General features: G+C 38.5%; 1 long non-coding RNA gene across 1 annotated transcript; it reads right to left on the bottom strand.

The window, feature by feature from the left end:
- Positions 1-564: 564 nt before the first annotated feature.
- LOC144240916 (uncharacterized) lies at positions 565-12,013 on the bottom strand. The gene is made up of 3 exons (XR_013337894.1): positions 11,940-12,013; positions 9,774-9,841; positions 565-608 (listed from the first exon to the last, which is right to left on the bottom strand). It is a non-coding gene; the product is annotated as an uncharacterized LOC144240916 (long non-coding RNA).
- Between the last annotated feature and the right edge of the window lie 1,089 nt (positions 12,014-13,102).

Here is a 13,102-nt window from a genome sequence, read left to right as displayed (position 1 = left end):
TGATTCATTTGGAGTTAACTTTCATATATGATTAGTTTTGTTATCTCTTTCTTCTTTCACTCACTTTTAGATATCCAGAGGCGGACGAATCAATATCAAGACAACCTGACTGAATAACATGTAGAAATATTAATAAACTAGTTATTAGTATGTTGAAGAAGGGGAATATTGAGGGAATGGGGTTAATTGGGTTTATGTTTGTACGACATATTGTGTGATCTACATATCTAAAGCTTCCTGGGTAAAATTGTGGTCAAACAATATTCAGAATTTTATTTCCACTTCCTTGCAAATGAACACTTCTTCCATTTTACTTATGAATATTCATACCTTGTTTCCATTCTTGCTATACAAGCTGTTTTGAACAGAGCTGCTTACATAACCCAGCTTTTGTTCTTCATTAAAAAAAAATCTGCTTTCTCCACAGGCATACACACACACACACACACACACACACACACACAGTGCTACCTGTTCCAATATGCTCATGTGTTTGCTGGCACAGATGTCTTTACAATTCACCTCTTCTCATCACTCACCTTTTAAGTTTTAGATACATCTGAAATTTCTTAGTTATTTTCACAGGCACATTTCAGCATGGGGCCAATCTGGATGATAAGAAAAAAACCCACAATGGTAAGGAAGGGCAAGATAACACACTAGAGTATTTAGTCATTCCTTTGTATTTTAGTATAGAAATGTCAGATTTAGCCATGGAGTAAGTATAATGCATACTTATCACATCGGGATGCTAAACACAGACACTGCATTCACTCTGTGCTTAGAGTGAGATGCGGTTCATGGAAAATGCAGGTTTTGCATTTTTCCAACAAAATAAGTGAGTGGGGGTGGGAGGAGACTGGCATTCTGATGATTATTTCAGAATACTAATGTCTACAGAAGCCCTAGCAGTGTTGGCTGGTCTCCATCGCATTATGTGGACAGAAAACTGAGGGTTTCCCCTTTCCCTTTAGATGTCTTTTATGGCAGCAGCCTAACAGGTACTTTCAATCAACCAACAAGAAATTCTTTTGCCCCTCTAAGAAGAAAACATTGTCTGGATGCTCAAGGAGAGCCAGTCCAGGAAAACTAAAACAATATTCATGAAGAGACTGGAGGACAATTAAGTATCAGATCATGTGATCCTGGATATAAGGTCCAAAGAAGTACAATGAGGAGGGAGGTCAGTGAGCCTTGGTAGTGGGAGTGGTGGAGGAGTCATAAAGCTTTCATGGAGTATGTAGGTTGGGATTGGGTTGTGGAGAATGAAAACAATTTTTAACATTAAAGGGGGAGGGGAGAAGGGCTACACCATATGTGAGGGATAAGGACAGAAACTAAGCCTGATGATGGACCAAGCACCAGACTAGGCCTCGTTACAATCTCTTTTAGACTGTTGAACAATTCTGAAAGGGGGTGTGAGAAGTATCCCTTCGAGGAGTTTAATTACTTGGTCCTGGCCACACAGCTTCTAAACAGTAACATAATGTTTGGATCAAAATGTCTAGAATTGCTTCCCCAGCAACACACTTTATAGCTGCTGTCCTGCAGGTACGGAGACTAGAGCGATGATCAGTGTTCCCTGCATCAGGTCTGGTTCCTCCCTATTGCTCTGTCTCTCTGACCTACCAGGAAACACAGAGACTGAAAACCTCTGTTTCAGATCAGTGGGTTCCCAACTTGCAGATTCTTAGAATCATCTCAGGAGTTTAAAACAAACAAACAAACAAACAAACAGGATCTATCTCTAGACCACACTCTGGACCTAATGAAACTGAATATCCAGAGTTAAGATGGTTAGATCATTTCCAATTGTCCTCCAGCACTTCATATATTACCATGGAAAAGTAGGCCAAGTGATAAATGTCTGTCAAATGGATAATTAATACATTAGCTAAAATCATTGTTTAATCTAGTGATTTGATGACTAGATTTTTTGAGTTTCTTGTTTGCCTTGGTTTGTTTCTTCAGTATTATACCTTGGTCATTCTTTTGGGGAAATATCTGTTCCTGGGTGATAAACATGAGGACTGATGGTCTTTTCCCAGTCTGGAGTCCATCCATTTGGAGTGAACCCAAAGTGCATTTGACCAGCACTTACACAAAGGCAGATGTGGGGCACCTGGGTGGCTCAATCATTTAGGCATCTGACTCTTGCTTTTGGCTCAGGTCATGATCTCATGGTTCATGAGATCGAGCCCTGTGTTGGGTTCTGCAATGACAGTGCAGGACCTGCTTGGGATCCTCTCTCTCTCTCTCTCTTTCTGCCCCCATCTCTCTCCCTCTCTCAAAATAAATAAATAAACTTAATTTTTTAAAAAAGAAAGAAAGGCAGATGCATGTCTCTTGGCACTGTGGGAAGATCCACACACCAACTTGCTTTGCAATCCTGGCTCTTCGATCATCCTAATCTAGCCCAATTGTGTTAAAACCAGCCTTGACATTTTCTATTTTCCCAGACTAAACATCAACATTTTGTATCCTCTTTCCAGTTGTCCCATGTACTAGAAAGGTGGTTTTCTAGTTTTCTTGCTGATTTTCCTAAACACGCAAATCAACAGAGAGTTGGAATAGGGTAGACGATGGGAGTTTAGCAAGTAAGCATACTCAGTCTTTATTAATTCCATTTGAAATGTGATTTAATGTCAAGTTTTAGATGTGTTTAGGGTTGTACTGTGTCCAGCAGGTTGATTTAAACATTGCTTGATTTGGTTGCAAATTGAAGTGCTTGATAAAGTGGTGCTGTGATTTTTCCATCACTTTTCTTTCTGCATCCATCCACTTTACCATACTACCAAGGCTTCGCACTGCTTCATCCAGATCTCATGTAGACATATGATTGGAGATATGCAGCAACGTGATTAGAATTACTGGAGCTCTCCAAGTTTAAGAGTGCTTCAGTCATAGACATAATTATTAGTGTAATAAAAACAGGAAAAGTCTAAATGAGATTTACCTCCCTTTAGTATCCAGTGGATCTCAGATGATATTTCAGTTTTGGTTCATTTTCCTTTCTGCATTTATTATTCCATTATTATAAAATGTCACTTTGCCTATAAAATATTTTACCTTGCTGTCAAGTTTTATTTGGTTCAGGTTTTAAGTCAGAAGCATTTGCTGCTGAACACTCCTGTCTGTGCCAAAGGAATTTTCCAAGCTACAATGTTTGTTAGTTTTGTAAATACACACATTGTTTCTAAGGTAGTTTGGGAACAACATTCGCTTAAAAAAAAACTACATACTGAAGCAAAAGACACACATTCACAATGTGACTCAGGTCTGATGGGAACATTCCTTATCGTATAAGCTGAGCTTTAAAAAATTACTTTTAGAATTGATTTAGGTGGAAGAAAAAAGGCAAATAATCTATGCCATTCATGGGACAGTAGTCACTAGGGAGAAGAGCAAACTGTTTGAAGCAAAAAGAAAAGAGTTCCTTAAAAGCTTTGACATGCATGAGATGATTCCGTTTTGCCACATTAGCCTGGTCTGCTCCATTTTCCCACCCACCATTTCAATTTTAGTGACCTTTTCCTTATCATCGGGCTTTCAAACCCATCATCCAAATTTCCAGCTTCTTCTCCTGCCTGTAAAACACCAGCCAACCTGGTGGAAGCTTCAACTCTTGCCCTTTCCTCTTACTGCTTCTTCCTAAATAGAAACTCTTCATTAAATTAGTTCTCTCCATCTAGTTTGACAGGCAACAGCCTGTTACCAGGGGCATATCCCTTCCTTTTATACAGTCTTCGAAAGGGACTGTATTGCCATGAGAAACAGTTTTTATTTAAAAAAAAAATCCAATAGGAACTCTGGTTAATTGATGCATTCAGTATGTTTTAGTTTATGCCCATAAGATTTGTATGACCAAATTTAATGTTCTATCTACAATCTACCAGATTGCTTTTACCATAAAATAAGCCTTCTTTATTGCTGATGTTTGCAGTGTGCATTCCTTATGCAGTGCATAAGAAGAGACATGAATTATTTTTTTAAGAAAGCCAGTGATTCTCATATAAATTGAGTTTTCAAGTGTTTTGTCAATAGACAAGATAGCTTGCCATCACCAATAAGGACATTGGCACTTTTGATAAGAGCATAAATGAGTTAATAGATTTAACTTATTTTCAGGGAAGAGGATTTACCTTAATGAGGTTTTGCTTTTGCTAAATTCATTATGGATGGGATTCCTACCACAGCTCTGGATGTGCTGCTTAGACCACCCTTTAGAATGTGTCATAATGGCCACTGTCAGCTTTCAGTAAAGACAAAAGATGAGCACCAATGACGTATGGCGAGTGCCACACTGATCTGTATGTACTTGTGGACTATCTCTGTTTCAGACTCCATTGCTGTCAACCAAGTTGCATTAGAGATTGTTCATTATGACTAAATAACTGTATTTTAAGTTGCATACAACCCTACTGTATGAATAAAGGCTAATAAAGAACCAATGGAGAAGGAAACTCCCAAATTAAGTCACTAAAAATATTCTACATTTTTTGTTAACGTAAACTAAAATCGAGGCCTTCCGATGAAGCATCAGTCAACTTTTCACTGAAAAGTGAGCATGCGGGCTTGGAAATCATCTCACTTGGTCATAACCAATGCCCAACAGTGAGAACAGATAATATCAGCAGGACAAAGGGAAGAAGTGTGGTTCCAGCTGAAGGGAGGGAAAGAGGCTGAGAAGACTTTAATATCACACAAAAAATAAATCATGGGCAAAATAATGGGCTCACGTGTAATTGCTCTGTGACCCTGTTCTTGCATTTAGATCATCCCTCAATACATTAGACCTCTGGACCAAAAGGGAAGGGGAAGGTTAGGGGACAACAATATTTTCAGGTGGTCCCTGCCAGGAGGAAATGCAGTAACTTTACAGTTGAGTTCAAAAGCCAGGAGGCAGCAGACATCCCTGATTCAGCCACATAGATAGCCCTTTCATGGCGATTTGCAAAGGTGGGTTTTTGTACTGGGTCCAATTGTCTTGATAAATAGTGCAGCTGATAAAAGCCTCCTGGCAAGGATCTTGCAGTAATTGAATAGATTCCCAGGCTGGCTGCCATTTGGGAATATAGTCCCAGACACCCGTGTTGCAGGGCCACTGGGCAGCTCACCCTGGTCAGGAGTACCTCCTGGCTCTCAGAGCCAGAGGCTGCATTCTCACTTTAAAGGAGTCTCATTTCCCCCATTTTCCAAGAACATGGGTCTTCAGCCATAGTGTGCCTGGGAATCCACTGAGCTTGGTTCACCCCCAATTCTCCCGTGCACAGAACGGACTGTGATTTAATGTGGATTTTCATTTCTGCCTCAACAGAATGGATTTCCTGCATGAATCACCTTTATTGTGGTTTTATCCTGGGCCACTTAGCCAAGTTATAAATGATCTTTAGAGGCATGAGATAAATCTTCTGCCCCTTTGATTCGCCGATTCTATGAACTGAAAAAGCTTAGGCTTATTTAGCAATCTATTTCCAGAGACGCCAACAAGATTTTTGGTAAGTTGACGGCAGAAGACGGATGGGCGGTTTCGGGGCAGAGTCTATGAAATGGCTCGTGCGAGAGTTCCTTGTATTCCCTGCCCTGTCATTCATCTTCCCAAATTCCCTTAGCAGATCTTCTTCCATCTCCAAATTCATGCTGTGAGTAGGACTTTATCTTTTCAAAGTTGCGACCCTATTCCTAAAACCACCTTGAAACAGGTTCCTCTGAGTACCAACTGGAGCATACCTCCCTTGTTGGTATGGCATTTCTGGGCAAGATGGGCCAAAGTAGGTTCCACAAACTTCTAGGATCAGCCTCATTAACTAGATGCAGCTATCAGGGTTCTATTTTTCCTTCCTCTCTCTCTACACGAAGAAACAAACAAAAAGCAGAGGGATTGCATTTCAGGCACGTGCCTTCAGAACAGATCTTCGATTTTTTTCGTTCACCCTCCGCCAGTCCTTCAAATCAATGTCTTATTTTGGGAATGTTCCTAGTTGTTCCAGGTGGTTCACAAAGAGTAGATTTCCTGGGTGAGCATATGAGCAGTCCCCCTGATGACAGGGGCCCTGTAGGCTCTTGGAGCTCTGCTCAGGACTGGCCTGCTCGTCTGCATGAGATTACTCTGATTTTCTCTCCACTGCACGTTCCCTTCCCAGAACCCGGCATTCCTGTAATCTGTCCTTGTCAGGATTTGGCACTGAAATATATAGGTAAATATCCAGAGGCAGCAGCCAGCTAAGGAGCATGACTAATTCCTCCTTGCTCACTGGAGACCTCTGCCTGGGACTCAACATGTCACCTGGTAAGTTTGTCTTTTTGTGAGCGGATAAGCGCCACCAGAGGCAGTTGGGAGTCTTCCTCAACAGGTTGACTTTAATTTCTAATGACGGTTTTCAGAGACATCCTAGCCCTCAGCTAGATACCAGGAGGAGGACATGAGGTAGACCCTCTGATGTGGGTTTATGGATATGCTCTCTTGGTCTTTCTACGATAACAATGTGTGCCCATTTCATACATCAGTGCCTCTTCAAAGTGATGACCAATACCCCAAGAGAAACCTTAATTGGATGAAAGTTATCAGCTGCAAGGCCCAGAAGTTCATTTCCCTGGCAAGATGGAAATTTGACAGTAGTTTAAAACTTTTTTTTTAAAGTATAGGCACATGAGCAGTTGCAAAAAATAGTACAGAGTGGTCCCATGTTCTCATTACTCAGCTTCCCCCCAATGGTACCATCTTTTCTAATATTACATTATCACAATTAGGAAATTGGCAATATTTTCATGGCAAGGGAGAATAAGCATCAAAAAGCTTCAAATGTACACTTAGTACGTAGATTTTGGGTCCAAATTTATTTATTTACTTAAAGAATGGCTATAGGAGTGCCTAGATGGCTTAATTGATGGAGTGTGAGACTCTTGATCTCAGGGTTGTGAGTCTGAGCCCCACATTCTGTGTAAAGGTTACTTAAAAATTACAATCTTTAAAAAATGGCTACAAATTAGTCACATGAGGACACACCATTTGCTCTAAAAAACTTCCCTTTAAAAGACATTCCAGGCTATTTTGACCTCTACTCCCATACAGAAAAGATTCTTTGCAAAAAGTGGTGCACTATTCAGAAGGAGACTTTCAAAAATAAGGACCTTCAAACACTCTAAGTTACCTTTACAAATAACTCATCAGGTCACTCCTGGCATCTTTTTATGGGGCCCAATTCTCCAGATATCTTGGCCACTATGTTGGCTGAATAAAGCTCAGGAATAATGGAAGAGCCAGTCTTTTTGGTAAACATGTACCGAGGATGGGTTGGCAGAATGTGGTTGACATTTATTTATTACATAGGAGCCAAGAGCTCAGCTCCTGAACTCAGACAAGACAGGTTCAAGTCCTAGCCTTGCCCCTCATCAGAAAGTTGACTTTGGACAAGTTATTTGACTGCTCTGAGCCTTAGAATTCTTGAGTGTAAAATGAGGATGACATAATACCTGAGAAATTAGTGCCAATTGATTAGAAAATCTCAGGTATATAGTAGGTGCACAATAAATTTAGCTGTTGTTATGAATAATCATTTCCAACTAGGGTATTCTGGGAAATAATTTTTATTTCATTCAGTTTTTTTAAAGTTGGTGCAGATAATTTGTGAAATCTTTCTCAGTCTTATGGTATGAAAAATAGCTGGAGGAGATTTACTGTTTCTCATATTTGGAAAACCATTTAGATTTCCATTGCAGTTATTATTTTCAAATAGTAATTGCTCAATATCCCATCATGCATTATAAATCATTGTATAACTTCCAGATTAACTGTTTGTTGAAAAGGTATGTGCATAATAGAATAGTCTAAAATTGGATCAAAACACAGTCATAGGATTTTCAAGTCTAAAGTTAATATAACCTAGGTCTTTATAACTAACTTAAAGTTGATGCATCTAGATCCATAGTTACCTGGACATTAATTTCTTCAAGAAGGTAACAGATATGGCTCAGTTGTTTAAGTGTCCGACTTTGGCTCAGGTCATGAACTTGTGGTTGGTGAGTTTGAGTTCCGCATCAGGCTCAGAGCCTGGAGCCTGCTTCAGATTCTGTGTCTCCTTCTCTCTCTGCCCCATCCTCGCTCATATTCCCTCTCTTCCTCTCTCTCTCTCTCTCTTTCAAAATAAACATTAAAATAAAAAGACGGTAACAGATACCATTGGAAATGTTTGTAACAATTAGTCAAACATTAAGGAACATTAATTGTTTTTGAAAAAATGTGTATTTGTTGTGAAGAGTAGATCTGTTACCATGGTTGCCTATGTCTTGTTTATAATCGTAGGTTTTCTGTTCCTAGGAGTTAGAGTAGTTTAGGAACCAATAGCGAATCTACCCTTTCAACATCAGCCCTACTTCAGTTGATAATTAATTAATAAGTCACTGAAAATTGCATGTAAATAATTTCTAGCTTTATATTTTAGAGTGGATGGAGAAGCCTTGCACTGCATCTCCAAAATATGTTTACACTTCTTTTTAAACAGAATATTAGACTCCCATTAATGTTGGCATAAATTAGTAGCATGAAAAAAAATCTCAAATTTTTTTCTGAAGAATTATCAACAAACAGTGTTGGGAAAATGAAAGGAGCCTTAATTGTTATGAGGTTTCGTTGCCAGATAATGTGATGCTTTGTAAACAAAGACTGCTTTATAGCTATCTAGCACAAAAGGCAGATTTCTCGGATTAGAAATATGTCCTTTTATGGTTTGTATTTCAAAACCTGACACCTCATAAGTAACTGTAGTCTTTTGGCTTCTTACATGGAGAACCAGCCCAAGGGAACTCAGTGCCAGAAAAGGGCACTAATGCCCAGGACCAAAACCCAATCTTCTGTATCAAATGATCATTAGCAATGTGCATCTGTGCTTTCTTGGTTTTCCTCTTTTGGGGAGATGGAGCAGACAAAGTTGCTGCCTTGAAATTTCTGTGACTTGTGTCTTCAGCGTACTGGAAACATTAGAAAAGATCTGTGTCCACTTGGATTCTAACACTGCAGACAAATAGAAGAAACCTGAGGCTATCAACAAGACTTTCTGGGTAAACACCTAGAAAGATTGGTTCATCAACACCATCAACACAAGGAAAGGATAGAATTTTTAAAGAAAATGTAAGTTAATATCTCATATCTGGATATGCAACTACTTTCTAAGCATAAAATAAGCGATGGACAGAATCACAAAGAGAATATATTTTACTGCTTAAAAATAAAGAATGTCACAAATTCAAATATCATAAATACAATTATATGACAAACAGGAGCAATATTTAGCCACCAATAGGCACAGAAAAACCAAATTATTTTTAATATCTAACAAGCTTATATTTTATTTTTTTAATGTTTTTTTATTTATTTCTGAGAGAGAGAGAGAGACAGTGTGAGCAGGGGAGGGTCAGAGAGAGAGGGAGATACAGAATTGGAAGCAGGCTCCAGGCTCTGAGCTAGCCATCAGCAGAGAGCCTGATGCAGGGCTCGAACCCACAAACCATGTGATCATGACCTGAGCTGAAGTTGGATGCTTAACCACTGAGCCATCTAGGTGTCCCAACAAGTTCATATTTTAAAAAGAGAAGAGTCACTAAGTAGCAAATGATAGAGACAATTTACACTAGAAGAGAGATAACTAGCTAATCACTATAAAATGAAAGCACCTAATGTTGCTAGTATTAAAATAATGAAACTTAGAAACAACAAGATATAGTCTTTTCCTTCATGAAATTAGCAAAGAATTAAAATACTAGGTATACAGCATTACCTTTCAGTGTTGTTCCTTCAGTATGGTGAAGGCCAGGGCTCTGGAGGTGAATCATCTGGATCACAAATCTAGTTGTACAACATTGGAAAATTTGTGTAAGTTCTTTGTCAGTCTATCATCTGTAAATAGGTATGAAATAACACCTACTTCATATTGGTATGGTTATGGTTAAATGATATGACACACATAGAGCATTTAGCACTGTGTCTGGTACATCAGATATCAACAACAACAACAAAAAAATGGTAGCTGCTATCAGCTACTATTACAGTCTCATTCACTGCTGGTAGAAGTTTAATCTACAAATTGCAATAAAAGCAGAAGGCAGTATGGCAATACTTAATCAAAAGCCTTAAAAATAGTCAAGTCTATTTTTAGGAGACCATTCCCAGAAAGTAATCTGTTGTGCACAAACATTATGTGTACATGATATGCACAAACACCATCTTTAGATGGTCATAAAGATAAAATATTCCAAATGATCTAAATGTTTGATAATAGAGAAGAAATGAATTTGACTTGATTACATGGCATCATTCTGTGGTGGAACACAACATGACTATGAAAATTATGTTTTTTAAGGAGGTTTTAATGACTGGCACATGCTTATGAAATAACATGAAAGAAGCAGAATATGAAATTATATTTACAACACACCTCAATTATGTGAACATAGATATACATTAAAGCTATAAGTACAGAAAAATATGAAATAAACAACAAATATTTTAGTGGCTGTTGTTTCTGGGCAGTGAGATTATAGGTATTTTTAAAAATATACTCTTCTGTGTTTACTTTTTCTATAGCGCAGCTGCGTCACTTTTTCTGCAATTAAGATGAAACCTGAATTCAGAAAAGAAGATTTGAGATGGCATAGTGGGACATATCATTTGTTCATCATAAAATTTAAAATGTTTTCAAAGCTCTCAGAGGAGAAACAAGAGGAAATAAATCTGTAAGAGACACAAACATAAACACATTTCTGTTTTGATCTGACTGATGCTTGTATGGGCTAAACTTGATCTCCACCCACAGGCGAGTTTTCATTTGTAACTAGTCAATCAGTTGATCCACTGATTTTTCGTTGCGGGCCTTCTCTATGCCAGGCACTGGGTCCTGCAAGGAAGACCATGTTGAGCAAAGCAGGACCTGTCTTTACCCTCACTGAACTCATGGTCAAGGGACGACACAGCAATTCCAGATCAAAGTCTCAACAAAGAAACTCGAGCCCTCATGTATTTAGAGATTTGTAAATTTGTTGGAGCTGTTCTTTAGTTTAAAAAATATATATAAAGGCCTGTTGTTTTGTGTGTCCATTATAAGGAATGTTTTCTAAAACCAAGAAGAAAAACAAGATGCCCCAAGTGTCTGAGATGCCGGCGTTGTAGACGTGGCTGGAGGAAAAGTTCGGGTGGGTCTCAAGGACGGAGTTGATGTGTGAGGACACAGGGTTGCCAGCTGTGCTCCAGGTCACAGAGAATGCCATTGTTTGTTCTTGGAAACTGTTGCTTTTGTTCACTGCCTCCCCCACCCCGCCCCAGAGAGAGCACATAAACAGTCACAGTCCTGGCCTACTGTTTCTTTGTAAAGTGCCCTATTCCTCCTTGTTAGCATTTCTACCGTTTAGTGACCTTGATAAAGATAATTAAGCAAGCAATGAAAATAACTCAGAAGAAAGCAGGTTCATATGAAGTTTTAATGAGCTCCTTCTTCACTCTGCCCCATATTAAATACACACTCACATATTTGTATTTGTACATGTGCACATACACCTATATGCACTTATACTAAGGCAGACAGACTTTTTAGAAATGAAAACGCTGGCGCATATGGAGACATTTTTGTTAAGGGAGAAAATACACTATGCTATTAGTACACGAAAAAAATAAAACAAGAAGATTTATATAACTTGAGGGGCCCACAAAGGTTTTCTACAAATGTTATGATTATAATCCCCAGTAAAAGTAGATTGGAAAGATTTGTTTGAAATAATGGTTCAACTACCCACCACTCAGCCACCTGCAGCTTCACCTTTGGGGAAAACAATCAAGAATGAGAAGATAATTCAAAAGTATAGCCAGAGTAGACACTTGACTAATGGCAGCCTCCCCCTCTCCCACTGGGCCCCCATTCTTCCTCATTTTATATACGTTTCTGACACACTACCTGTGGCTATCAGCCTTCTAAGACCTCTGCAGATTAGACACAGGAGTCCTCCCAACTGCCTTGGTGTATTGATGGTAACCTGAAATAACAATTAAAAGCAAGGGGAAAAAAATAAGAAAACCATAAAATGTAAGTGCAAAGATTCAAGAAATAAAGTTGCCTGGTTTCATGTACTATAGAGGAATAGTCCTCAGTGAGCCCTGAAGAACTGGCTGCTTATGTATGCTGTACCTACGTAATATATGCCGTACAGGACACATTTCACATGTATTGTGCTAAATGTTTCTTTTTTCATTTTTTAAAAAAATAAACTGTCTGCCCAACATGGGGCTCAAACTCCAAGATCAAGAGTTGCATGTTATACCAACCGAGCCAGCCAGGCGCCCCATGGACTGTGCTCAGACTTAAAGAAATGTTTAAATGGTATTCTGTATACTCAGTTGAAGTTAGACTAGTGGGAAATTTATCTTCTCATATTGTCCTTTTAAAAATATCTTAAAGCAAGTGAGTTTAAGGGAGCAAGCTTTTGACTCTATCAAAACAATAACAACAAAAAAATCTCACTTAAAATAAAAAACAGAGAACTCATTTCAGGAGTTCACATACACATGCATACCCAAACGCATATATTCCTATATAATAATTAGCTGCACTTCAGTAAAATGCTTTCCTTTGTGATTCAAACTAGATTAAAAAAAACACTGCTTTGGTTTAGAAAAAAGGTTTTTGAAAATATCCACAGGGAACAAGCAATACATTTCTTTAAACTCTGGATATCAATGTAATTACTTCAAAAGACAGATCAATGTGGCTCGACTTTTGAATATCTAATATAACTACCACCCATTCCTCCCAGAAGAGATTCATTTCATTGCATTCTATAAAATACATTTATTTTCCCCATTCTACAAAGCTCAAACTGCTTTCCAAATATTCTATTACACATAGGGTTGAATCTGCCACTCTGATTTTTTCTTGCAGTGATGGTAACATAGGAAAAATTCATCTGGAGATTTTATAGTGAAGCCTATAACCCTTGATCTTCAAGATACAAGCTATAGGAAGCTGAAAAAAAAAAAAGGTTTCTGAACATCAAGCACTTGTCAACTGGGGTTTCTTGCCACTAGACAGATTTAGAGCAATCTAAATCTATTTCTCAGTTT

This window comes from Crocuta crocuta, unplaced genomic scaffold (genome assembly GCF_008692635.1).
Source record: "Crocuta crocuta isolate KB4526 unplaced genomic scaffold, BGI_CrCroc_1.0 scaffold197, whole genome shotgun sequence".
NCBI lineage: Eukaryota > Metazoa > Chordata > Mammalia > Carnivora > Hyaenidae > Crocuta > Crocuta crocuta.
The sequence above is the reverse complement of the archived record's forward strand: the minus strand, read 5'-3'. Positions and strand labels throughout refer to the sequence as shown.